A 24,180-nucleotide genomic window follows, 5' to 3' on the forward strand; every position below is an offset into this window, starting at 1 on the left:
ATCATTCCTTAGTGATGTGGACACAGATACATGAAGCTTTCAATCTGCTCCACTACAGCCCTGTCGATGTGTATGGGGGCGTGCTCGGGCCCTGATCAGGCCTACCCCCGTTGTGTCATCTGCAAACTTAATGATGGTGTTGGAGTCATGTGTGGCCACGCAGTCATGGGTGAACAGGGAGTACAGGAGGGGACTAAGCACTCACCCATTAGGGGCCCTCTTACTGAGGGTCAGTGTGGTGAATGTGTTGTTGCCTACCCTCACTACCTAGGGGTGGCCCGTCAGGAAGTCCAGGATCCAGTTGCAGAGGGAGGTGTTTAATTGCAGGGTCCTTAGCTTAGTGATGAGCTTGGAGGGCACAATTGTGTAGAACGCTGAACTGTAGTCAATGAACAGCATTCTCACATATGTGTTCCTTTTGTCCATGTGGGAAAGGGCAGTGTGGAGTGCAAAAGAGATTGCGTCATCTGTGGATCTATTGGGGCGGTATGCGAATTGGAGTGGGTCCAGAGTGTCTGGGATGACAGTGTTGATGTAAGCCATGACCAGCCTTTCAAAGAATTTCATGGCTACAGACGTGAGTGCTATGGGGCGATAGTCATTTAGACAGGTTACCTTGGTGTTCTTGGGCACAGAGACTATGGTGGTCTGCTTGAAACATGTAGGTATTACAGACTGAGTCAGGAAGAGGTCGAACATTTCAGTGAAGACACTTGCCAGGTGTCAGCCCATGCTCAGAGTACCTGTCCTGGCAATCCGTCTGGCCCTGCAGCCTTGTGAATGTTAACCTTTTTAAAGGACCCTCACATCGGCTACTGAGAGCATGATCACACAGTCGTCCGGAACAGCTGGTGCTCTCATGGTTCAGTGTTGCTAGTCTCAAAGCGAGCATAGAAGGTATTTAGCTCATCTGGTAGGCTTGTGTCACTGGACAGCTCGCGACTGTGTTTCCCTTTGTAATCCATCATAGTTTGCAAGCCTTGCCACATCCGACAAGCATCAGAGCCGGTGTTGTAGGTTTCAATCTTGGTCCTGTATAGATGGTTTGTCTGTTTGATAGTTTGTCGGAGGGCATAGCAGGATTTCTTATAAGCGTCCTTCGATTGTTCGGGTTTTGGGCTTGGTCCGGGATAATCAATATGTATTTTGCCTCTGACTCATTGAAGTCCAAATTAAGGTTAGTGATAGCTGTAATTTTCAGTCAAAATAATACTCAAAATAACACAATTGGTCAGGAGCCCGTAAAACAACCACTATTTCCTCCAGTGCCATTCTATCACTGTAGTATGGAAGAGAACAGGCGAGTGACATAGATCAAAGGTCAAGTCTGAGAATAAACAAAGGAAAATACATGATTAGGAAAAGAGCTGACAGAAAAAGTGGCACATCTAATACAGCATCACAATGTTTTTCCTTACTTCCCTCTGGAGTGGAGAACTCTATGGTGTTACTGGGATGTCCCTCGTATCGGTTGTTGGCCACCACTATGTACATTTTGTAGTTGCTGTAAGGGATGAGTCCTGGCAGGACACCAGAGAGACGCAGCCCGCTGGCTGGAAAGGCTTTAGACTTCATGGCCCTGCTCACACTCAGCCACCTCAGCTGGCTACTGTCTCGCCAGAAGTACACCTGGGATAGAGGGACACAGCACATGCGTTCATTTGTATGTTTGTTCCCTCGTTCAGTTCCTCAGTCCCTCATTTGTTAATTCATTCAGCCGATGTGTGAAGAGCTTTCCATCCACTGCTTTCCTAATGTATACCAAACGTAGCCTGGATCTCATAACAGTTTGTTACACTTGGAATTGAAAACCTGAAACTAAACAAGCCTCTTATTCCCAGTAGTCTGACCTTGTATTCCTTCAGTTCACCCATGATGCTGCTGCGAGCCACAGGGTCCCAGTGCACGGTGACCTTGGTGGCCTCTATCCTGGACACACGCAGTTTGACAGGGGCAGCAGTGGGACCTGGGAGACACCAAGAGGAAGTTGCAATTCACTATGGTGTGGCTGACTGCCAGGTGTCAAGTAGGGATGGTCTATATTTACCCGTAAATGGGTATAAAAAGGGTCTCTGTGTGTCTGCAGGAAGGGATTGTGTGGTGATACTCACGGTCTTCTCCAGAGTAGCCTATGATGACAGGGGACTCTGGGCCCAGCCCAAAGTCATTGACAGCTTGGACCTTTATCTCGTATGGTGTGAAAATGTCTGTGTCGTAGATATAGTATTTACACCACCAAGTGGTAGCGTTTTTCCACTCCTCCCTTGAATCCATCCGTTTCCACCACACCAAGTACTTTAGGTGGGGCCCATTCCACTCTCTGTTGTTCAGTGCCTTTTCCCCATACCAGACAAGGAAGTTCAATTGTACAGAATAGAAGTTGTTATTCTTCATTGAATAAACATTGACTTCAATTTTTTTATATAAATACACTACCGTTCAAAAGTTTGGGGTCACTTAGAAATGTCCTTGTTTTTGAATGAAAAGCAATTTTTTTGTCCATTAAAATAACATAAAATTGATCATAAATACAGTGTAGACATTGTTAATGTTGTAAATGACTATTGTAGCTGGAAACGTCTGATTTTTAATGGAATATCTACATAGACGTACAGAGGCCCATTATCAGCTACCATCACTTCTGCGTTCCAATGGCACGTTGTGTTAGCTAATCCAAGTTTATCATTTTAAAAGGCTAATTGATCATTAGAAAACCCGTTTGCAATTATGTTAGCACAGCTGAAAACTGTTGTTCTGATTAAAGAAGCAATAAAACTGGCCTTCTTTAGACTAGTTGAGTATCTGGAGCATCAGCATATGTGGGTTCGATTACAGGCTCAAAATGGCCAGAAACAAAGGACTTTCTTCTGAAACTCGTCAGTCTATTCTTGTTCTGAGAAATGAAGGCTACTCCATGCGAGAAATGCCATTGGAACACAGAAGTGATGGTTGCTGATAATGGGCCTCTGTACGTCTATGTAGATATTCAATTAAAATTCAGCCGTTTCCAGCTACAATAGTCATTTACAACATTAACAATGTCTACACTGTATTTCTGATCAATTTGATGTTATTTTAATGGACAAAAAATTAGCTTTTCTTTCAAAAACAAGGACATTTCTAAGTGACCCCAAACTTTTGAACGGTAGTGTATATTTGAATGTATCACCTCCCAGCTGATCTCCATGTTGTTTCTCCATGTGCCCACTCCTTTGATGTTTTTAGGGATGGTGTCTGGGGCTGAGAAGCATAGCAAGTATACAAATGATTTTGAAAGCTCTTTGTCCAATGGTTTGAATATGAAAGATAATTGTTGTCAGCTGTATTCCTGTTCAATACAATTATTGAAGACAATAGATATCCCTTATTCATAACACATCATTGTACGCATCAAGCATGAAATACTCACGCGCTCCACCAGTCTGGAAGTTGGGGGACGAGCGGCTGGGTTTACTCATTCCAATATCATTGATAGCAATGACCCTAAACTCATAGATAATGAATGGTCACAGTTGCAGAATGACAGAGTTGAGGTTTCCAGGGTATGTGGAAAGGTTTCTCCAGTTGTAAGGGAACCAGACGTCATCATCATACTACACCAGGTATTCTGGAGGAAAAGCCCAGAAAGAAACACTGATTACTTCAGTTGATTTTGGTTAACTCTGACCATTTCAAAGAAACTCTGGTGCACATGTGGCATGACATCAGGACTATGTTTACTCTGGGTGTTCTGCTCCTGAGGTGTAGAGTGTAAGGCAGAGTTGTTACTTTTGATAGGGCTGTGATTGCTTTCTCCAGGGGTCCAGGAAAGCCTAACACTGCGCTCGAAGGAGTCCGACAACTTCAAGTTTGTAGGAGGGTCTGGACGATCTGGGAGGAAGGGAAGGAAACTGTTGTGGCAAAATCCAAATATATACAGCATCCACATGCTGTCTATCTACTACTATCACACAATACAATGTAATTAACATTAATTAACATTCCATAACATGTAATATCCATATATTTATATATTCTTAATTCCATTCCTTTACTTAGATTTGTGTGTATTGGGTATATGTTGTGAAATTGTTAGATATTACTCGTTAGATATTGCTGCACTGTCGGAACTAGAAGCACAAGCATTTCGCTACACCCGCGATAACATCTGCTAAACACGTGTATGCGACCAATAAAATTGGATTTGATTTGATTTTGAGAGGAAGGAAACCTCTCAGGGATTTCACCATGAGGCAAACGGTGACTTTAAAACAGTTGCAGAGTTTAATGGCTGTGATAGGAGGAAACTGAGGATGGATCAACAACATTGTAGTTACTCCACAATACTAACCTAATTGACAGAGTGAAAAGAAGGAAGCCTTTACAGAATAAAAATGTTCCAAAACATGCATCTTGTTTGCAGCAAGTCACAAATGAATACTACAAAGTGTTTTGTTTGAGTCTAATCCAATACAACAAATTACTGAGTATCACTCTCCATATTTTTGAGCATAGTGGCGGCTGCATCAGGTTATTGGTATGCTTTTAATTAATAAAGACTGGGGAGTTTTTCAGGATAAAAAACTTTTACAGAATGGAGCTAGGCATAGTCAAAATCCTAGAGGCAAACCTAGTTCAGCCTGCTTTCCACCAGACACTGGGAGATTAATTCACCTTTCAGCAGGACAATAACCTAAAACACAAGGCCAAATCTACACTGGAGTTGCTTACCAAGACGACATTGAATGTTCCTGAGTGACATAGTTACAGTTTTGACTTAAATCGTCTTGAAAATGTATGGCAAGATGGCTGTCTTGCAATGATCAACAAACAACTTGACAGAGCTTTAAGAATTCTGTTCAATCCAGGTGTGCAAAGCTCTTAGAGACTTACCCAGACAGACTCACAGCTTTAAATCGCTGCCAATGGTGAGTCTAACATGTATTGACTCAGAGGTGTGAATACTTATGTAAATGACATATTTCTCTATTTCATTTTCAATACATTTGCAAACATTTCTAAAAACATGTTTCACTTTGCCATTATAGGGCATTGTGTGTATATTTGAGTGAGATTTGTATTTAATGCAATACATTTTGAAATCAGGCTGTAAAACAACAAAACGTGGAATAAGTCAAGGGATATGAATCGTTTCTGAAAGCACTGTATGTTTACTAAGCGTCACGTTAGAGTCCTACCCATCACCACCAGGCCGGCGGAGACAGTGGTCTTGTCTATCTCAGTCTTGATGATGCAGGTATAGTTGCCTTTGTCTCGTCTGTTGACGTTTGTGATGACCAGAGTTGAATCATCCAGTGACAGCCTGTGGATAATTAACAGGACACAATGCTGATGACATTAGGAAGTCATCTTGACAAATTCAGTTGAACAATTCACCATTTAGCCTTTAGTTATACTCATATATAGACGATAACTCTGTTAGTTTGAAGTTAGCTATAACCATAACTAGGACGTTAGGGTGGCAACAGAAACCCTATGGTTTCAATGGTTACAAGGACGAGTAGTCATATTCAGGCCCACCTCCAGCCTATGATGAGGGACTGTTTGTTCTTCATCCAGGTGGTGGTGACGGTGACTGTGGAGTCATGTTCGGCCTTACACTCCAACCGGACATCAGTCCCCCAGAGGACTCTCATATTATCTGGCCGTTTGAGGATTTTGGTGGACTCTGGAGAAACAGAGGATACGGATCATGAGAACACCTGCAATGTACAGTGTAGATTGAACCACGTGAAAAAGCGTTACAGTTAGGCTATTATTGGGTATTCACCTTTGACCTCTAATTTGACCTGGTTTTCGTCTCGTCCGGCGACGTTGCTGACAATACACAGGTATGTCCCCTGGTCGTCCATATGGGTGCCTCTGATCTGCAGGGTCCCGTTGCTGTGTACTTTAAAGCGATTTCCCTCTAGATTTCCAAGTCCATACTAAGACCTGTGCAAAAAGAGGTAGGCAGTTACACACATGCATGCACACACACACCTGAGAGAAGAGCATCATAAACATGTTCTCACCAGCGCAGATCGGGCACGGGCGAGCCAAAATAGCGGCAGTCTAGCCAGGCGCGGCTGCCCTCAATGACCTTCACCAGGGCAGTCCTGGGCCTGAGGATACGTGGTGTTGCATCTACAGAAACAGAACACATGACCGTACCAATGCTTCCATGATGATCTACTGTAATTTCTGTTAACGTTTACACGTATTTCAATAAACAGAGGATTATGGTTATTTTCTGCAAATGAATATGGTATCTTACGCAGTACACTGATGTAGGCATTGGCAAACAGGTCAGGTAGCCATACTGGTTGGAGGCATTGCATTGGTAAACACCAGTGTTCGCCACAGTGACTGAGTGGAAGGTAATTGTATCACCTGACACCTGCCTGTTTGGGACCAGAGTGGCATCTGGAACAAGCATATAGTACAGTAAGTAAGTAAAATACTGTGTCCTTGCAGTTATAGAACAGTTTGTTACTTTACTATACAGTCTTTTCAGTTAAGTGACAAAAACAGAGGATTTTATACATAAAACGTGTAATTGAGCAATTGAGTGTAATCTCCTGCAGTCATTTGCAACAGTGCACTTGGATTCTTAGGGTAGGTGGCTGTGTTTACCTTCGATTGAATCTCCGTTGATAAACCAGCGGATACTGGGCCGAGGGATGCCATCAGAGCGGCACACGAAACGTGCATTCTCCTCTGGGGCCAGAACCAGGTTACCGGGTTTCTCCAACCAGAATGGAGCCGCTGTTAAATACACAGCTCAGGTCAGCATTTTAGAAAAGAAAAAAAATCTAAGCTACATCAGTGAATATTTGCTATATGAGTGGTTCATAGAAAGTGTTACCAAATGAGCTATTTCCTCCCATTGTAAATCAAACAGTAGCTATGTTTCCATTAACTTGTCCAGTGATTTTTTTGTCAATATTTAGAAAGTTTGCATAGAAAATCGATGTGTCAATTGCTGCCTTGGGTGCTTTTCCATTTAACTAACCTAACATAGCAGGCACAAAAGAAATGCCTGAAACTACATCCCTTACATACTGGTCTTGACAAGAAGAATAAAAAACTGTCGGCAGAGGTTCTCCTCTGCACTATTCAACCAATCCAGTAAAAGTAGAGGAGGAGTTAAGATGGAGTGTCGCCATGTTAACGTCCGAAAGAAGATGTCGCGTCACATGATCTCTTTCCCTTTCCACTGAAAACCGGAACATCTGGTTGTTGGGGACTCGGCAGAGACATCACGTGCCACGCGTATCTTCAAAATGATTCGGCAACCATTTTTTCAAAAAACACAGTTTCCATCATCATTTGTCGCACTAAAGAAAGTTTGACAAAAGAAAAATCCATCCCTATTGAACTGAACTGTTTTAGATCTTTATAAAATGTCTCCTATATCTGCCGTTTCCATAACACGTTGCAAATATTTTTTTTGCTACATTGCTTTGGCTGAATAAGACTGGGCCTGCCTAGTGATGTCACGCCCTGGCCTTAGTATTCTTTGTTTTCTTAATTATTTTAGTTAGGTCAGGGTGTGACATGGGGAATGTATGTGTTTTTTGTAGTGTCTAGGGTGGTTGTAAGGTTTAGGGGGTTTATTAGAGTAGTTGGGTTTATGTTTAGTATAGAAGTCTAGCTGTGTCTATCGTTGAGTGTAGGTATCTAGGAAAGTCTATGGTTGCCTGAATTGGGTCTCAATTAGAGACAGCTGGTTATTGTTGTCTCTGATTGGGAGCCATATTTAAGGCAACCATAGGCTTTAGCTGTTTGTGGGGAATTGTCTATGTCTAAACGTTAGTAGCTTGTGTGTGCACTTTCGTTTTGTAGCTTCACGGTCGTTTGTTGTTTTGTTAGTTTGTAAGTGTTTTGTTTCGTTTTTTCCTTCTTCAAAATAAAAAGAAGATGTCTTATTTTTCACATGCTGCGTTTTGGTCCTCTCTCTCTTCACAAGATGATCGTGACAAGTGAAATGTAAAGATTATGTGAAAGATCAATGGGAGAGTTAATGTAACGCTCGTCTTCCTCCTCGTCTGAGGAGGAGCAAGGATCGGACCAAAGCGAAGCGTGGTTTGAATACATATTTTAATTATAGCAACGAAGACAAAAAAACACTTGACAAAATACAAAACAATGTGAACGAAAACAGTACCGTGTGGCGAACAAACACAGACACGGCAACAATCACCCACAAACAAACAGTGAAAACAGCCTACCTTAATATGGTTCCCAATCAGAGACAATGACAAACACCTGCCTCTGATTGAGAACCATATTAGGCCAAACGAACAAACCTAAACATAGAAACAAATAACATAGACTGCCCACCCCAACTCACGCCCTGACCATAATAAATAAAGACAAAACAAGGGAAATAAGGTCAGGAATGTGACAGTTAATATCGTAAAAATATCCCTGTATCTGTGTGTTGGTGTGATGGAGAATACAGTGTCCTCCACTAATATCGGCACCCTTGCTTGAGCAAAACTGGCTGTGATTTTTTTTTCTTCATTGTTCATGCTCTTGGTCTTTCATTCAAAATATTCACAAATATCTAAACTTTAATTGAAGTAAAATAATTGAAAGAAAATGTTTATTCTTATCATCAAAAAAATATATTTCTCAAATATAAGTGTACCATAATTAATGGCACCTCTTCATTCAATACTTTGTGCAACCTCTCTTTGCCAAGATAACAGCTCTGAGTCTTCTCCTATAATGCTTAATGAGGCTGGAGAACACATGGCAAGGGATCTGAGACCATTCCTCCATACAGAATCTCTCCAGATCCTTCAGATTCCGAGGTCCACGCTTGTGGACTCTCCTCTTCAGCTCATCCCACAGGTTTTCTATGGGGTTTAGGTCAGGGGACTGGGATGGCCATGGCAAAACCTTGATTCTGTGGTCAGTGAACCATTTTTGTATTGATTTTGAGGTGTGCTTTGGATCATTGTCCTGCTGGAAGATCCAACCACAGCCCAGTTTCAGCTTCCTAGCAGAGACAGTCAGGCTTTGATTTAATATCTGCTGGTACTTGATGGAGTACATGATACAATGTATCCTAACAAGTTGCCCAGGGCCTTTGGAAGAAAAACAGCCCCACAACATCAAAGATCACAGTGGGGATGAGGTACTTTTCTGCATTGCTATCTTTCTGTCTACGCCAAACCCACCTCTGGTGTTTGTTTCCAAAAGCTATATTTTGGTCTCATCTGACCATAGGGATACGGTCCCATTGAAAGTTCCACTAACGTTTGGCAAACTGTAGGCGCTTGAGCTTGTTGTTTGACGACAGCAAAGGCTTTTTTATGGCAACCCTCCCAAACAACTTGCGATTATGTAGGTGGTGTCTGATCGTAATCTTGGAGACTTTCTGACCAAGACCCAACTAACGTATTCAATTCTCCAGCTGTGGTTCTTGGAGATTTTTTGGACACTCAAACCATCCTCCTCACTGTGCGTGGGGTTAATATAGGCACACATCCTCTTCCAGGCCAATTGTTAACATCTCCAGTTGCTTTAAACTTCTTAATTATTGCCCTGATAGTAGAAATGGGCATTTTCGACCGTTGAGCTATTTTCTTATAGCAATTTTCTGATTTGTGCAGGTCAACAACCTTTTGTCGCACATCATTAATGTATTTTCGGGTCTTTCCCATAATGATGGATGACTATGGGAACTTGGCCTGTGTGTCACCTCCAGTGGCAACCCGTCATTCAGGGCAGGTGGGGCAGAGCCCCACAATTTTAGCAATAAAATAAATATGTGTCACGTATGTCATTAATATCAAATAAAATAAAATTTTATTGGTCACATACACATGGTTAGCAGATGGTAATGTGAGTATAGCGAAATGCTTGTGCTTCTAGTTCCGACAGTGCCATAATATCTAACAAGTAATCTAACAATTCCCCAACAAATACCTAATACACAAAAATCTAAAGGGATGGAATAAGAATATGTACATATACTGTATATGGATGAGTGATGGCCGAGCGTCATAGGCAAGATGCAATAGATGGTATAAGATGCAGTATGTACATATGAGATGAGTAATGTAAGATATGAAACATTCTTAAAGTGGCATTAAAGTGACTAGTGAGTCTATGTAGGCAGCAGCCTCTCTGAGTTAGTGATGGCTGTTTAGCAGTCTGATGGCCTTGAGATAGAAGCTGTTTTTCAGTCTCCCGGTCCCTGCTTTGATGCACCTGTACTGACCTCGCCTTCTGTATAGTAGTGGGGTGAACAGGCAGTTGCTCGGGTGGTTGTTGTCCTTGATGATCTTTTTGGCTTCCAAAATGCAGGTGTTTCAGCCTAGCTCAGTGCTTTCTGTGGGGGTGGGGCAGCCAGCGGAAAATACGAAGCGTAGGGGTTGGTAATGTTCTCTAGTTGCACCATGATTAGCTCAGTGTTCTGTCACTCGTGGGGACAGTAAGTCACCGCCAAGTCTTAGGGTAGACCTCAAAAATTCAAGCCCCTTTGGTGCTGCCATAGAGTTACATTAGAAGTGACCATCCAACAAGGCTCAAGGTCATTGGCCACAGATAAAATGACATCAAATCATGTTATATCTACAGTAGCTTTGATTGGACTGATCATGTCAACATCATACTTTCAAAATTTTAGCTAGCAGTCATCATCATGAATCAAGTCAACAATCTACTGGCAAATCCTTTTTAATCCTTGTCATATGAAGAGAAATTATGAAGATAAATTATAGATAAAAGGTATCGGTGCTCATCGGCCATTGGACATAAACATTACACAACAAGTTGGAAATCGCAAATTCAACAATGAGTGGTTTGGAAGGAATCAGTGACAGTGGCTAACTGCAAGCATTGCAAAGCAATCACTAGCCTGCTATTCAGTGGAGTGGTTGTGTGGTCCCAAATCTGGGATTAAGAGTCTCTTTTCCAAGTTTAAAATTATAAACATTCAACATTGGCCATGGTGTCAATGAAGCATGATTTGTGCCACACTCAAAACAACTGTTAACTCGGAACTGCGAAAACTTGACTTCAGTGAGTTCAAGACAACGAGTAATTCCGGAAAAAAACGAGCTCCGACTGCGAAATACGTTTTGAACTGTCATTTTACCTTGTTTTTTTCAGAGTTCCCAGTTGTCTTGAAAGCACCATAAATCCAGAGAATGCCAGACTTTGATGACTAAATTTGCCCATGAAGGACCGCCGTGCCACTACCTGGTTAAGTGAGCACAGCACAACAAGTAAGAAAATGTCTTGTATGCTGCTGCATAAATTATGTAATATGCCAGGGAGATATGTATACTGTAGCTATGAAAGTAATACTAAGTGTATGTTGTGTAGTAAGATGTTAGTAGCCCATGTGCCGCACCCTAATAATTTAGTCTATTTACCCCTCTTAATTTAGCCTAATGTTCTGACTTGGTGGTGCACATAATTTGGTCTATAACCTGTTTTAGAGGAATGTTTATTTATTTATTTTTCACCTTTATTTAACCAGGTAGGCTGGCTGAGAACAAGTTCTCATTTGCAACTGCAACCTGGCCAAGATAAAGCAAAGCAGTTCGACACATACAACAGCACAGAGTTACACATGGAACAAACAAACATACAATCAATAATACAGTAGAAAAATCTATATACAGCATGTGCAAATGAGGTAGGATAAGAGAGGTAAGGCAATAAATAGGCCGTGGTGGCAAAGTCATTACAATATAGCAATTAAACACTGGAATGGTAGAATGTGCAGAAGATGAATGTGCAAGTAGAGATACTGGGGTGCAAAGGAGCAAGATAAATAAATAAATACAGTATGGGGATGAGGTAGATTGGATGGGCTATTTACAGATGAGCTATGTACAGGTGCAGTGATCTGTGAGCTGCTCTGACAGCTGGTAATGTAATCATTTAATTTTGTAAGAGCTTTCATTGTCTACTTATATTTCCCCTTAATTTATCCTACGGTTCTGACTTGGTGAACAGGGAGAATACTATAAGAACAGTCCATGTTCTGAATTCTGTCACTGTACATTTCAAAAGTGCTAAACAAATAGTTATATTGACTACGTCCGTCCTAGCTCGCTCATTAATGTCTTAATCGAAATTACCGATTGCCTCTTATCCGCTTGTCATCCCCTTATGCCATAGTTTGTAAATCTCAATGGTCATTAGAAACCACATTTGTTTAAACAAGTCAGCCATATCAGCTATGTTTTTTTAAAAGGCAGTAAATGAAGCTGAATGAACTGTTTCGCTGCCAGACAAGGCTCTGCTGATAGCCAGGTGTAGCAGTGGTAAGATGTTGGGACAGCTTTATGTAGGCCCTAACAGTTTGTGGGCACTGTTTGTCACCGTTATAGTGCTATTAATGTATTGTTTAGTGTTGTGTTGTGGCTTTGCTGGCATACATCCCACTTTATTATTTATTTTGCCCCACCAAGATTTACATGCTAAAATTACCACTGGTTACCACATATTTATACCCGAGTGAAACAGGAAGTCATGGCTTACCACTTAAGTGTTCCTAATCACTCAGGTGAACATAAAAACGGAAAATATGAATGGGAATATACTTTTGTCCGATTTTACTCATAAGAATTTCTAGGGGTGCCAATAATTCTGGCACACATGATTCGGAGAAAAATATTTATTTCACATTAATTTTTTTCAATAATTTTACTTAAATTAAAATGTTGATTTTTGTGAACATTATCCAAGAGGATAAACAACAAAGACATTTTTTTTCACAGCCCATTTTGCTCATACCAAGAGCGCCAATAGTGGAGGGCACTGTAGGTATGAAGATGTTGTCTGACCTTTGATCTGGACAGCGATGGTGTGTTCCAGGTATCCAATCTTGTTAGTAGCTGTGCAGGTGTATTCACCAGCGTCCTCAAACGAGGCCTTGGGGATCTGCAACAACTTGTTGTAGTTCTTCACCTTAATGTTGGTTGTGTCCAGTTCATCTCCATCTTTGGTCCATGTGATGACAGGGGTTGGACTATGGTCAAATATGGTAAAAAGAAATAGGTCAATTCAGGGTGATTTTCGAGGGTTCTTATAAAAGTTAACAGCCTGAGCAAAAAAACATACATAGTGGCGAAGCTACAAATTTCATGAAGCGATTTATTATTGTGGCTTGTGAAAGCAGACACACTAAATATTGTCCAAATTATTTCAGACTTTTATTATTATTCTTTGGAATGCTACTCCTCTTAAACCATTTAAGCTAGAAACGCCATTCACTTTCAAATGTGTAGACAGGTTTGGAATAGTTTGCTTCCATACAACTTTTTGATATCTTTTATAATTTTTAAACTATAAAACGTTTTGTCTTTTTTTGTCCTCCATACACTTTCATTGGATTTCCTCAACATTCTAAAGGGCTCATTGTGACATCATGACTTCAAACATTCTATTCTATTCACTGTAAACAAGGTAACTTTCTGACACAAAATCAGCTACTTTGACCACTTTCCAAACCATTTAGTCAAAAAGTTAGAGAGTATGAAATCTTTGTCCACTTCTCTGCTATTTAAATCTGAAATCAGAACACTTTTTCCAATACCACAAAAATACTTTTAAAGAGCCAAAGCAAGAAACACAATTTTACTTCATGTAAAATGACCATCTAGTTTAATTTGAAACCTGACACTACATTCACATACAGTACACTGGGTAATAGTAATGCAATGACTAACCCCAATGGTAACATTTGATAAACACTCGATGAACATTCATGTTTGTGATTGAGAGGATCACTCACACTCCAGCAGTGATGCACTCGAAGAGCAGCTCCTCCCCCTGCAGGACAGTCTGGGAGCTGGACCTTCCGGCCGGAGACAAGAAGGTGGGGGCGGCCTCAGACACCATGCGTGCTGAGGAGGGAACACACCTGATGATTTAATTATCCAGGAGTGAAGACTTTTCCCACTGTCAAATATCATGACAGCAGGGACTACTGCTGTGGATTGACTATTAGGATCACACTGGGAGCAAATGCAATGTTTTTGCTATTTTCACTCCACAACACTGTCTGATCTCTATTTCAAGACATGTCAATGTTATAGAAGAATGCTCTAGAATGTTATATTGTGTTAAGATGAGGAGATTGTTCATTTCTGATTGTATATATATATATTTTTAAATTAACAACAAAAAGCAGAGCAGTTAGATCAGAGGAGAACGGTAAATAATTTTAGGTGATAGTCTGAAATAAACAATGTGGAATCTGTAAGTATGCGGAACAATACAACTTAAATCATATAGCAGTGAGCCAAATGGGGAGGAGCAACTGTTTAATGAGGTAGGTAAGTTAGTACATGGTAGTAAATAAAATGGTGGGACCCTTGTGTCACATACTGTTGATGCATGTTATGCAATAACCAATACTAACTTGTAAGGACTCTGACGGTAATAGGCATCTTCTGCTGGATAATATTTTTGTAGGGGAAGTGTGCATTGCAGCAGTAGTCGGTGGCAGAGTCATTGACATAGACATGAGAGAAGTAGAGATCTCCATTCACCCCCATAGACACTCTACGGTCCTGTTTCATACGCAGCATGACTGGGGGTCTACCAGATGAACCTGAAATTGAATATTAAGTTATGTATGCATTTCCTGGTAAGGTCATCTTGAGTCAATATGTTTGGGATAAGTATCAGAATACAAAAATAAGTTTAAAGAAAGAAGCTCATCAGTTCAGAAAGAGAGACAGGTGGTTGTCATTAGTTATAAAATATAACATTTCATTCCTGGGGTGGCAGGTAGCCTAGTGGTTAGAGTGTTGGGCCAGTAACCGAAAGGTTGCTAGATTGAATCCCCGAGCTGACATGGTAAAAATGTGTTGTTCTGCCTCTGAACAAGGCAGTTAACCCACTGTTCCTAGGCCGTCATTGTAAATAAGAATTTGTTATTAACTGACTTGCCTAGTTAAATAAACAAAAATCCTAGACACAATGTACTACTGAGTTGAGAAAAGGAGGTAGGCCTACTCACACTTGCCCATCCAGTAGATCTCAGGTTTGGGAGGGCCTGAAGGAGGGCTGCAGTCCAGGACCAGAGGGAGACCAACACTTACTGTTACTGGCTCCAACACCTCTCTGGGCCACAGAGTGGCCTCTGACATGGGGATTTTTTTAAATATTGGGTTAAGAGGATGATGTAACATACATTTAACACAGGGAGCAGAATCTTGCTGGGACATGGACTTATCCGTTAGAACTATTTTTGAGGTCTGAAAACGGCTGACAGAATTGGACTTGAGTGATTTGTCCCTTTAGGCTTTGCTTGGTTCTGCCACAAACGTTTAGCATTATAACGGTTTGAGGCACTGGCTTTTCTAATGTACTCTGTGACAATGGATTCAAAAGCCTGAATGGAGGGCAGCTTACTAGAGATGTGTAGGTTGATCTTGTTTAAGTATGCAGTGCCATACTCGTTGGTGGCAACACACTGGTACTCCCCTTCATAGGCCCCTGGGTCAGTCCAGGCATAGATGTCCAGTGTCCCCGAACGTCTCCTCATTGAGGCCTGAGGGTCCTTTGCCACGTTGAAGTACTTCCCATTACGCCTCCATGAGAAACTTAGGGATAAAGGCAAGTCTTTTGGATCAGGTAATTAAAAGTGTTCTGCTACAGCTGCTCACAAATTGTACATGGTTTTGACCTATAAAGAAAGTGTTTTGGATGTGTCAGTTCTTACATTGGGTGGGGGGTGCCTTTGGCTTCACACTCCACAACCATGTTGTCTCTGGGATCCACGACATGTTCCTTCAACGACTGTTTTATAATGGTGGGGGGCTGTCTGACTGTAGGTGGACAAGTCAAAATTAAAGACCTGATTAGGAATGTACATTAATTGAGATACTGTATTTAAGCAATAAGGCATGAGGTGGTTTGGTACAGTGCAATCGGAAAGTATTCAGACCCCCTTGACTTTTTTGATTTTGTTACGTTACAACCTTATTTTAAAATGGATTCAATTGTTTTTTCCTTATCCATCTACACACAATACCAATAATGACAAAACAAAAACAGGTTTTTAGAAATATTTGCAAATTCATTAAAAAAAGTAAAAATTTCACATTTACATAAGTATTTAGACCCATTACTCAGTACTTTGTTGAAGCACCTTTGGCAACGATTACAGCCTTGAGTCTTCTTGGGTATGATGCTACAAGCTTGGCACACCTGTTTTGGGGGAGTTTCTCCCATTTTTCTCTACAGATCTTATCAAACTCTGTCAGGTTGGATGGGGAGTGTCGCTGCACAGCTATTTTCAGGTCTCTCCAGAGATGCTCGATCGGGTTCAAGTCCGGGCTCTGGCTGGGCCACTCAAGGACATTCAGAGACTTGTCCCGAAGCCATTCATGCGTTGTCTTGGCTGTGTGCTTAGAGTCGTTGTCCTGTTGGAAGGTGAACCTTCGCCCCAGTCTGAGTTCCTGAGCGCTCTGGAGCAGGTTTTCATCAAGGATCTCTCTGTACTTTGCTCTGTTCATCTTTCCCTCGATCCTGACTAGTCTCCCTGTCCCTGCCGCTGAAAAACATTCCCACAGCATGATGTTGCCACCACCATGCTTCACAGTAGGGATGGCGCCAGGTTTCCTCCAGACGTGACGCTTGGCAATCAGGCCAAAGAGTTCAATCTTGGTTTTAACAGACGAGAGCATCTTGTTTCTCATGGTCTGAGAGTCCTTTAGGTGCCTTTGGCAAATTCCAAGCGGGCTGTCATGCGCATTTTACTGAGGAGTGGCTTCCGTCTGTCCGCTCTATCATAAAGGCCTGATTGGTGGAGTGCTGCAGAGATGGTTGCCCATCTGGAAGGTTCTCCCATCTCCATAAAGGATTTCTGGAGCTCTGTCAGAGTGACCATCGGGTTCTTGGTCACCTCCCTGGCCAAGGCCCTTCTTTCCCGATTGCTCAGTTTGGCCAGGCGGCCACCTCTAAGACGGGTCTTGGTGGCTCCAAATTTCTTTCATTTAAGAATGATGGAGGCCACTGTTTTCTTAGGGACCTCCAATGCCGCATAAATGTTTGGTACCTTTCCCCAGATCTGTGCCTCGACACAATCCTGTCTTTGAGCCCTAAGGACAATTCCTTCGACCTCATGGCTTTGTTTTTGCTCTGACATGCACTGTCAACTATGGGACAGGTGTGTGCCTTTCCAAATCATGTCCAATCAATTTAATTTACCACAGGTGGACATTCTATGTTTGTGCTTTTCTAATAACCAATTTCTGTGTTCATGCAAGTGACTGATTGAGCGTGCCTGGGAGGAATCCTCACTATCAGTGAGCAATTTGGCAGAATGCCCAGGACCTTGTTTTGAGAACGAAAAGGATATCTCAGTTTCAAGGTCTCAGCTTGGAGAGAAGAAGCCTCGTGAGGTATTGGTCTGTCACATGCATGAACCAGACGTTAATGATTCATTATTTATGAATGATGAATAAGGTAAATCATGCAAATATAACTTGTCTGTGTAAACAGTATACAGTATAAGAGAACTAACGGGACTACCCCGGTGGAGCTCACTTCAGACCGGTACTTAATGCATCTAAGTTTGACTCTGACCTCTCCAGCATGCTGTTAATAAACAATGATTCATTTAAGATTGACTTTGAGTGTCCCTGTGTAGAATTTCCATGACAATCTCAACGATGGTCAATGGAAACTGGATGCACCGGAGCTCAATTTCAAGTCTGAATATTTATGTAAATAAGGTTTGCTAAAAAAATCTAAAAACCTGTTTTCGCGTTGTCATTTTGGGGTATTGTGTGTAGATTGATGAGGACTTTTTTTATGTAATACATTTTAGAATAAGGCTGTAACGTAATAAAATGTGAAAAAATTCAAGGGGTCTGAATACTTTCCGAATGCACTGTATATGGACAACAAACCACTTCTAAGGGCTGTTCTTAGCACGACGCAACGCAGAGTGCCTGGACACAGCCCTTAGCCATGGTATATTGGCCACATACCACAAACCCCTGAGGTGCCTTATTACTATTATAAACTAGATACCAACATAATTAAAACAGTAAATAGTCATTTTTTGTCATACCCGTGGTATACGGTCTGATATACAGTACCACGGCTTTCAGCCAATCATCATTCAGGGCTCAAATCACCCAGTTTCTAATTGACAGTGGCCATATACCACACCCCCTCGTGCGTTATTGCTTAAATATACAGCACTGTACACTGTTATTGTATATCACCATCTAGCAGGGCCACAATAGGTTGTGTTGACTTACTTTCCAGTGGGACATCGATGGCAGTCAGCCGTTGCCATAACAGCAGTAATAGAGTTGATCTGACCAGTGTCCTCATCTCTACAGTGAATGGCCTCCAGAGATCCTGTTGAACTGCTAGATGCCCTTATCTATAAACTGTTTTATAAGTGACCGATTAAGCATTTCAACAGTTTCATGAAATAAAATAAAATATTGTGAAATTTATAGGACCAATTGTTTTCTAAGACAATATTTTCCAGCACAAAACAACCAAATAAAATGAAATAATATTTAGTTTCCAAACAGCAATATTTCATTTCTGTCCCACTCAACAGTCAGCACTGGCACATTCTCTGAGAGTCTCTTTGTTGCACAATAGATCCACCTACTAACACATGGCCAGGACTCAACTCCAGTCTCAAGCCATTCTGAAAAACCAGCCTCCACAGGACTACATTATAAAGCTCTTGTTAGTTGCTGTATAGATTTATTTGAATCCCAAAGAAATACGCACGTTGTTATCATGTAATGTCACTACTATTTTACTGTTCATTTCTAAATATACACAACATAAAGCGTAGCAAAACAGATCATTGATCAGATTCATTGATCAACTCATCAACAACCATTATCAAAACTTTTCCTCCTCTCGTTAGCTCATTACATCTGCGTTACCTTTCACAAGTACAATCCTTCAAGTGAAATCGCATCAGGGTTCCCTCTTCCCAATCATCTACAAGACTTTCCAATGCATTGAGTTTCTCCACAATTCCAATGTCCAGTTAGTGCAGTAAACGGATAAAATCCTTGGCGCTCAATCAGTCAATTCCATTTTCTTGGTCAATCGAACAGCAGGATTCTGGAGAGACAGAGCATAGTGGACAGACTTCTGTCTGTGCCATGGCCATTCTGCCCACCCATCTCAAGAATGAGCTCCCTACACCTCCCTCACCACCCATCTCTCTGTCCCTGCCTATCTCTCTCTCTCTCTGCATCTCTCTCTGCTTCTCTCTCTCTGTCTCTCTCTCTCTCATGTATTAGCATAGACATGACATCAGTCAAAACATGGCACGGTATCAAGAACAAAAATAAAACTAGCTGAAATGAGTCACTTACTTCTTGTCATTGTTGCTAGCTATCTGGCCATCTAGAATCACAGCACACACACTTCTGCCCCACTGAAGCGCGTGCATAGTTTTCATGACGTTGCCAGCTAACCCGTCTATGGTCTGTGGTCACAACCTTGTATGCTGACTCAATATGATGATGCCTATGTGGAGGAAATTATGAGGGAAGCCAGACATCATATTTTGTACTCACCTCAAAGCTGTGTAAACAACAATGCTTTATCTCCATTGCAGTTCCGCACGCTTTTTATGGGCTTATTAGTATTTACACCGAAATACTCTGTAACTCACCAACCAGCCCATAGTATGCACATAGTTTGCATGCTTATTGTTTTTGATCACGTCAGTGATGTGGGCTTTACTGTTGGCTGCTGAAAACTATTTTACATTTAAGAAAAAACAAGCTGTGTCTGTTTTGTCTGATTGTGAACTGTGTTGAATGTGATTTTATGGTGTCTAAACATGCAGACAAACAAACTTCCTTTTGTGCGATAAACACTTGTTTGCACTCCGGCCATCTTCCCACTATTTTCTCCTTCCAATATGTAGCTAACCAGCATTTTCTACTCCCATTCTGGACCACTCTGATACAGTACACCCAAGCAAGATAAAAAATTCAGACTGACATCCTCAAAAAGGGGAAAGGTCAAAGCCATTCAGCCGAGGACCCTTCAGGCAAACTAAATGCTTTCTTTTCTAGAAACAGCACAGGACCCTTGAAGAGGCCTCTGTCTTTATGGGAAACAAAAGCCATCTCAAGCCTCTCCACATAGTTCTGATCTGTGTAGGTGCCAAGGAATCCAGACACAGCACTAAAGCATGAATATACAACATACTGCACTCTATGCTAGAATGGACAATCACAAATGGCAAGGGTGACATGAAAACCAATAAATTATAGCTGCTTGTTTGTGCAAAAGACGCTAAAGGGTTTTAAATGATCTTTTGCTAAGGGGGCTTGGAGTTACAGATCACAATCAGCTCTGACGATGACCTTGACATAAACCATTGAGGTTTTCGCAGTGACAGAGATATAACAATGTCACAGGGATGAGAACAGAACTTGAGTATGGCTCAGCCTCGTGCTCGTCTTTCCCACCACATCATTGTGATTGAACAGAAGTTGAGGACCCTCAAAAAGGAAACAAAAGTGAAAAATGTTCAGCTACTTGGCTCTTGGCATGGATTTTTTCTTCGTATTTGACTTGAGCAGGGTTTCAGTCTGACCAGTGCCATGCACCAGATTGCACGGTGTGAAAGGCTCGAGAGACGCACAGCTCCGTGAGAACAACAAGGCCTCTATGTCCTGTGGGTCCCCTTTGGCATGTGTGGCAAGGGCTTGGCTAGGAGCAGATGACATGTGGGAGGATTTCTCCATCTCTACACAAGCTGCCTGTTCAGGAATGGAGACAGAGACAACCCATCACTCAATACACAGCGTCATCAGCAGGAAGTAGGGGTTGGGAGGAGAAAAATTCCACTTAAGAGGGACCGCTCTATTCTTCTCATCATTCTCATTTGGACTCTGTAACAGTGCTTAGAAATCATTAACTGATGTTATATTACAAATTACTGTATCTCTTCATTGCCGTATTAAATGCATAATCAATTACTGCTTTTAACTGCCAGTATCAATGACTCTCAGCACTGCACATTTACATAACTGGAGGTTGAGGTCTGGCTGAATATTGGACCATTCCAAGTGCCATGAAAATCGGTTTAAGTATAAATTATAAAGAGCATGTAATGTTTTCATTTGAAGTACAAATCTTCAAATCAAAAGCAAATATCTCTGCAAATGAGGAGTACAGCTCCCTTGAGAAAAAGACCATTGGCAAAACTCTGACAGCACGCCAACAGCTTAGACCTACACGGAGAATTGTGGGAACTAAACTAAATACAGTATTCACTCCGTTTGTCTGATACAAAAGTGCTGATTCAGTGGAAGATGGACCCACCCTCTTCTCCAAAGTGGATGAGATCATTTAAAGCTTGACCCTGCCTATGACTATAAGAGGTCTCAGTCAGATACAAACAGTTGTCATGGTGTGTTCATCAGAGAATAAGATCTATACATCATGTCCATGTAGGACTTATGCCAATAGCCTTTCATGTATCTACTGGTCAAGTAAAGACATTCCATGAGAAAAACATGACTTTTTCTTCAAGCTATAAATTGTTTCTTTACAAGGTACAACAAAAGCCTAAACAATAGTGTTGTACTGAGCTCATTAAGGCATGGTCCACATTCTTCAAAATAGGGTATTACATTAGTTAGTTACCAATGAGCAGCGGAACATTTTACAGGTTTCATCAAGATTTCTTGCATTCAAAATAATCAGATGAAATTCAAGGAAATAAAACAAAGTTACCTGCGGTATTTCCTGTCATCTCTTTCCTTTAGACAGATTTAGTTCTTACATTGAACAGCCCTTATCCTCCATCGGTTTCTCAGTGGACTCTGATCTTCTCTGGTCTAATGTGTGTGTGTTATCAGGAAAAACTGGCATTCTTTCCAACAACATGCAGGACACGTGTCAATATTTCATGAGGACTTCAGAGGTTAAAATCAGGTCAAACTCTGTTCTGGTCCCACGACTTGTCAACTGGGCACCATCTGATGTCCTTTGTGTAATGTGGATACAACAAACATAACGTCATCTCCATCCATAGTGACAGATCAGCTGTCACCATCAGCTGAAAAGAGCCAAAATGTCTTCATAACATGTAATTTCTTAATACAGCAATCAGTCAAAATGGGGAAGAGGACTATCATATGGCATAGATCGAAGATGATTTGATGTCTAAAGTAATTACATTTATTTTGTTATCTGTGCTTTTGTTGAGTGAAAGGCTGGGGGTTACTGAACTTGTGTCTTCTCTCTGGCTGGCACATACACACTCATTCTCTCTGTAACAAAGTGTGTCCTTTATACTGACTGACCAGGGAGAGTACAGCCTCTAGACGCAGGCAGGCTGCCATTAACCTCTCAAACTCCAGCAGTACAAAGTCAATACCACACATGACAAGCTGCTTTTTAATTGCTCAATTGTTACATCACCAACTCCAATCCAAGTCTGGGTGGGGAATTACTGGGTCTGAGAAGATAGATATGTTATTACTTGAATGTAAAGGCCTCAGCTGAGCACATCATGAGGGCAGATATTTCACAATTATGCGAGGGACAAGTTTGCTGTACACTTCAGAGCTTTTAAGAGGCTGAGGCATCTTACAAAACACAGCATATCATTTTTCAATAATAATGTGTTTTAAATAATATATAAATAGATTTAACATTTACAAAAATGTTATAATAATATGAGATAACACATATCACTAGCAGCTACACGAATTCCCTCAGTGCAAACATCTTCAATATACGGTCAGTGCTAGACCTGGGTTCAAATACATGTGATTTAAATACTTATTTTCTGTGTATTTGAGTATTTTCAAATAACGTGGCCGGAATCAACTACTTCTACTGGAATTATTTTTCAAATGATTCCATATAAATAGCCTTCTGCTTGAAAGTATTTTCAAATACCTCAGTTAAATGAATGGGAGTGTATTTGAGTATTTTCAAATACTTTCCAAGTGTATTTCCAAATAAATTTTAATATTCAACTACTTGTCTTAAATTTGTTTTTCCAAAAAATGAAATACTTACTTCCACATGTCTTTAAAAGTAATTGAAATACCCTAAATAGTGTTAGAACCCAGGTCTGGAAGTGCAAATACACTTAACAATATTCCAGCCATTTGATTCACAGTAAATCTTACTCCATAAAGGAGTGCATCCTCATTCATACCAATACATATACAGTACTGAATATATATAAATTACTATGCAGTTTTGATTTTGCATACATAAATGCATGACAGACAGAGCCCTTTGCATGGAGTAACAGAGCTCCAACTATGTATTTCTTCATTTTGGTGTTCATATATAGAAACACGAACTTACACAGTCATTTAAACAGAAAGGTGTATGTGTGCATTTGGGAGGAAGGAAGAGTTTGCTCCAACGTTTTAAAAATAAAAACAGGGTATAAAACTACAGGCACTGAGTAATAAAACCTAACCTGTGACCTAGGACCCTCAAACCCAGCTCTGCTGCATCTCCCAGGCTCTCTCACTGACCCAGTCCTTGGTGTGGCTCAGCGCAGTGCGCTCCTGCCCCAGCACCTTACACAGCCTGGCCATCTTGGGCTTGTTCCTGTCCAGGTAGACCTGGGTGTCAGCCTGCAGCTGCTCCATGGCCCTGACGCTGCTCTCATCCAGGGATACCTCGGCACTCAGCATGGGGTTGAACCTGAAGTAGACGTCTGGGGCCAGCAAGTCGTCCAGGAGGGTGTGGACCCCCTCTGTGTCGGTGGCACTGCAAATCAGGTGGTTGATCTTGGCACGCAGGCTGGTGGAGGTGCCCGGGCTCCGCTTAGCATTGTCATAGCGACCGGTGCCGAGCGACAGGACACACTGGTAAGGCTGGTTGGGCCACAGGAGACGGCTCTCGTGGACGGCGAGGGCACAAGGGTTGTTTAGAATGAGGCCACCATCCTACAAAGGGACAGACATTTTGATTCAGGATTTGTTGGTACACAATGCAATGAATTTCATTGTACATGGGGCATCTCACTCTGAATTAAAAAACATTACAGTTTTGCACATATCTTTCCTATCAAGGGTCCTGAATTCCACACCCCTCTCAAACAACAGAAAGCGTACGGGCATTAGCTTGATCTGTGCAGTGCTTTTATAGCTGATTTCACCTCTATTAAACCACAGTCTCAGTCAACATAGGCTATCAGAAACAGGGAGAAGAAGCCAATAAAGTCTT

General features: G+C 41.4%; 1 pseudogene; it reads right to left on the reverse strand.

Moving 5' to 3' along the window:
- Positions 1–22,367, reverse strand: part of LOC120061561 — a 34,127-nt pseudogene extending 11,760 nt beyond the window's left edge.
- Positions 22,368–24,180: the final 1,813 nt, after the last annotated feature.

The sequence above is a fragment of the Salvelinus namaycush genome, chromosome 16, assembly GCF_016432855.1.
Source record: "Salvelinus namaycush isolate Seneca chromosome 16, SaNama_1.0, whole genome shotgun sequence".
NCBI classification, from domain to species: Eukaryota; Metazoa; Chordata; class Actinopteri; order Salmoniformes; family Salmonidae; genus Salvelinus; species Salvelinus namaycush.